Genomic DNA, 5,082 nt, shown 5'->3' with positions numbered 1-5,082 from the left:
TCCATTCGAATGCTATTCCCTTTTTCATCAGATTGAAGAAGGGTATGGCTTTTGCTGCCGATGCACCGAGGAAACGGGATAGAGCCGTCAATCTTCCCGCCAATTGTTGGACGTCTTTGATACAACCCGGACTCTTCATCCGGAGAATCGCTTGGCACTTCTCGGGGTTGGCTTCTACTCCCCTTTGGGTGATCATGAATCCCAGGAACTTTCCAGCCTCCATGGCAAAGGCGCACTTGAGCGGGTTAAGCCTCATGACGTATTGCCGGAGGGACTCGAATACGCCCCCCAGGTCGTTCAGGAGATCGTCGGGTCGTGTGGTTTTTGCGAGGATGTCGTCCACGTAAACTTCCACTGTCTTGCCTATGAGTTTACTGAATATCTTGTTCATCAATCTCTGGTACGTGGCGCCAGCATTTTTCAGACCAAATGGCATCACTTTGTAGCAATAGGTCCCTCCTGGCGTTATGAACGCCGTTTTTTCCTCGTCGGGTCGGTGCATCGGTATCTGGTTGTACCCAGAGTAGGCGTCCATGAAGCTCAGATACTGGTACCCCGCCGCTGCGTCGACGAGTGCGTCGATGTTGGGCAGGGGATAGGAGTCCTTAGGACATGCCTTATTGAGGTCAGAGTAGTCTACACACATTCTCCACCTCCCATTGTGCTTTTTCACCAAAACTATGTTCGACAGCCAGGTCGAGTAGTCCAGTTCCCGGATGAACCCTGCTTCAAGGAGGCTGGCCGCCTGCCTGGCCACCTCCTCTGCCCTTTCCTGTGACATCTTTCTCTTCCTCTGGGCCACTGGCTTGGCTTCCGGTTTGATGGCCAGATGGTGTGACATGAGCTGGGGATCTATCCCTGGCATGTCGGCTGGCGTCCAAGCGAAGAGGTCGGCATTGGCTCTGATCATCTTCATCAAAGGCTCCTTTAATTCGTGGGGAAGGTTTCTGTTTATGAACGTGAACTTCTCGTCCCCATCACCGACCCTAAATTTTTCCAAATCCCCTTCCGGCTCAGGTCTGGGCTTGTCATCTATCCTGGCGTCCTGGTCGGCGAAGAAGACCCCCGATGCTTCTTTGGACTTTTTCCTGAGAGAGAGGCTGGCGTGGTCGCAGGCGACCGCCGTTTCCAAATGTCCTCTGATGGATCCTACGGATCCGTCATCAGCAACAAACTTCATCACAAGCAGCTTCGTACTAATAGCTGCCCCCAGGTCGTTGATGGTTTTTCTCCCCAAGATGATGTTGTAAGCTGTGGAATCTCGTAAAATTACAAAATCGGCCATCACCGTCCTTCGCCTCTGCCCTTGTCCCACGGAGGTCGGGAGTGAGATGATTCCATCCGGCTTGATGAAGTGGTCTCCCAACCCTACCACACCGTGCTGGTGGGTCGCCAGATCGGCATCTCGTAGTCCCAGGGCATCAAAAACATTTCGAAACATGATGTTCGAGTCTGCCCCCGTATCCACCAGGATCTGCTTGACAAGGCTGGTTCCGACTCTGGCCGTGATGACCATGGGGGGACTTTCCGGCACCTCGTCGAACCATTGGTCTTCGGGGTCGAAGGAGATGGGTGGGAGTCCCCGGGAACTTCTAGCAGACGAGGAGGAGACCGCGAGGACCTTGGCATCTTTTTTCTGTGCCAATTTCGACCTTGGGGCGGAGTTCCTCGCTGTTACTATGTTCACCACTGTGAGACCGTGGTCGTCCCCCTCTGGTTCTTGGCGTCGTCTTGTCGCTCGGGACCTGTTTTCGCTTTCGTGATCCCGATTGCGTCTCCTCGGCTCCCTTATAAGGTGGCAGAAGTGGGCAAGTTTTTCATCCCTGATTGCCTGCTCCAAGGCGTCTTTCAGGTCGAAGCAGTCTTGGGTTTTGTGCCCATATCCCTTGTGATATTCACAGTAGAGGCTCTTGTTTCCCCCCGTCCTGTCCTTCAGAGGTTAGGGTTTCGACAGTATCCCCTTCTCTGCTATCTGTTGGTAGACTTCCGTGATCGGTGCCGCGAGGGGGGTATAATTGGTGAATTTCCCGACTCGAGGGAATGGCTTTGGCGCTTTACTTGGGCCGCCGTCCCTGGCGTGTTCCTTTGGTCTTTCTATGCCTTCGTAGTGCCGGGTTTGGTTGTAGGCGGGCTGCCGTTTATTGGCAGCCACGACCCGGCTTACTTCCTCGTCGTTGATATACTCCTTAGCCACGCACTGGATCTCCTGCATTGTCCAGACGGGCTTTGTGGTAAGGTGCTTCCTGAAGTCCTCATTCAGGAGCCCGTTCGTCAAACACAAACTCGCCACTGAGTCCGTCAGACCATCAATTTCCAAGCATTCGTCGTTGAAACGATCCAAGTATTTCCTGGTCGGTTCCCCGGCTCTCTAGGTCACCCCTAGCAAATTGATCGGGTGCTTGGCTTTGGCGATCCTGGTCATGAATTGAGCCAGGAAGGCATGGCTGATGTCGGAGAATTGGGTCACCGAGCCCTGCGGAAGGTTATTGAACCACCGTATTGCAGGTCCCGCCAGGGTGACCGGGAAGGCGAGACATCTTACCTCGTCTTCCACTCCTTCTAAGTTCATCCTGGCCTCGAAGGCCGTTAGATGCTCCAGAGGGTCTTGTGTTCCAACGTATCTCATGTCCGTTGGTTTGTCAAAGTGTTTTGGCAGCCGGACCTCGAGTATGGAGCGGTGGAATGGGGTGGCCCCTATTATTATGGGTCTGCGGGTACCCGTTCTCCCCTCTTCGTCGCCCTGATCCGTGGTACGCCGCCTCTCGCATCTGGCGTAAATGACAGGGTCATGACGTCTTCTCGCACGCCCTCTCTCCCGGGTGCTTTCGGACTCAGCCTGGGGGCTAGGCGTGCGCCTGGAGCGGCTCCTGGAGCGGGAGCGGGAGTGACTATGCTCTGGGGTGCGTTGGTCGCATTCTCTTTCCGCTAACCTGCGTTCCAAGTCTTGCATTCTATGGCGTAGCTCTTGCATTATTCTGGCGTGGTTGTCGCCAGTCCCCCCGAAGGGGCATCTCTTGTGCGCCTGGGTTGCGTCCCTCGGGGGGGATCTCGGATGTTGTCGGGTTCCCGTCCCGGCGGCATCGCCTCCGGGTACGGCCTCGCGGCTTGCCTCTATTTCGACTAGCACAAAGTCCATGGATGAGATCCCCCACAGACGGCGCCAATGTTCGGTAAGTCGGTTACCGGACGGTTCGGATTGGGATCCGGGATGATGGTAGGGGCTCGTCAAGTCGTGGACTGCCGGTCAGCGATACGCGAGGTCCCGAATACTTCATGTAAAGGGGGGTGCCACCTGCAAAGACACTCTGACGCTCTTGTCAGTCAATGTGCAGGCGGAAAAGGGTGATATGATATGTGACGTACCTCTGGGGAAGGGTAGGTCCTTCCCCATATATATTGTGCCAGAGGTGGGCCCCGCAAGGACAGGCCCACCTTTCTCAAGGCCACTTTTGCACAGCTGTGGAGAAGCTGTCTGGGACGCGTGTCAAGGACGCGTGTCCGGGTTGGCAGCGGATCTCCTTGCCTTCGACCGTTCGGGTCGGATAGTGCTCGGGTCAGGCCAGCCCGCGAGTGGTTTGGGCCAGGCCGTAACAAGTGTGAATAGGAGAAAAATGTTATTTAGCCATTTAAATGTTCAGGATGATATCAAAATTAATTTTCCTTTTAAAGAATTTAAGATTAAATATTTTTTAACAAGTTTCCTTTTGAGTCCTCGAAAATTTTTCTGAGATATATGGGTCTTCTAGTTATTTAAAAAAAAAAGACTAATTTTATCTTATCGTGATTGTGATAAGAATAGGATGTGGATGTCTATTTCCTATGTGGGGCTCATATTCTCAAGGATAAAGTACATTAAAGGAGCATTAAAAAAAGTTGAAAATGTAAACATGTTATACGTATATAAATAGAAGGCTATAACTTGAGGAGAGACACATCAACAATAATAAAAATCATTCTCTTTCATATATTATTCTCTTCTTTCTCTCTTACAAATAAGTTATTTATATATATATTATCTTTATTATATTGAGTTAATTATATTGGCTAATATTAATACTAAGGTTATCTATTTATATTTCTTTATTTTATATTTATTACCTCTTCCTAATATTTTACAATATATTATCAGCACGAGACTCTGATCAAATTTTTAGGAAGACTCAGATAACAAATTTTTATTATGTCGAAGCTCTCTCATCTTGAATTCAATGCTCTTAATATATCTGAAAACAACTATTTATCATGGATACTAGATGCTAAAATCCATCTTGATTCAATGGATCTTGGAGATACTATTAAGGCTGAAAATAATGTATCCCAGAAGGATAAAGCCAAGGCTATGATTTTCCTACGTCGTCATCTTGACGAAGGATTGAAAAATGAATATCTTACATTAAAAGATCCTGCAGATCTGTGGAAAGACCTTGAAGAAAGGTACAATCATCAAAAGACGGTGATACTTCCTCAAGCCTGATATGAATGGACGCACTTGCGTCTATAGGATTTTAAATCCAGAAATTAATATGATTCTGTAATGTTTCGAATCACCTCACGAATAAAATTATGTGGAGAAAAGATATCTGATAATGATATGTTAGAAAAAACTTTCTCGACCTTCCATGCCTCGAATGTGCTCCTACAGCAACAGTATCGAGAAAAAGGATTTAAAAAATATTCTGAGTTAATTTCTTGTCTTCTTGTTGCTGAACGCAATAATGAATTGCTTTTAAGAAATCATGAAGCGCGCCCAGCTGGCGCCGCCCCATTTCCTGAAGCAAATGCGGCAAATCATTACCCAAGAAGAGGTAAATCGCAAGGTTTTAGTAGCAAGAAAAATTATGGAAGGAAAAGGAATTATGTTCACAAAGAATCTCACCAGAAGTGGCATAAAGAAAGGAATAATGGGCAAAATAAATCAATAGAGGATAAATGTTTCTGTTGTGGTGGAAAGGGTCATTGGTCACGTACTTGTCGTACCCTAAGGCACCTAGTCGATCTTTATCAAGCATCTTTGAAAAAAGACGACAAAGAAAAGGAGTCGAATTTTGTTTCAAATGATGCTGAAAATTCCACCACTCATTA

The sequence above is a fragment of the Arachis ipaensis genome, chromosome B07 (genome assembly GCF_000816755.2).
Source record: "Arachis ipaensis cultivar K30076 chromosome B07, Araip1.1, whole genome shotgun sequence".
NCBI classification, from domain to species: domain Eukaryota; kingdom Viridiplantae; phylum Streptophyta; class Magnoliopsida; order Fabales; family Fabaceae; genus Arachis; species Arachis ipaensis.
This window is presented reverse-complemented; position numbering follows the sequence as displayed.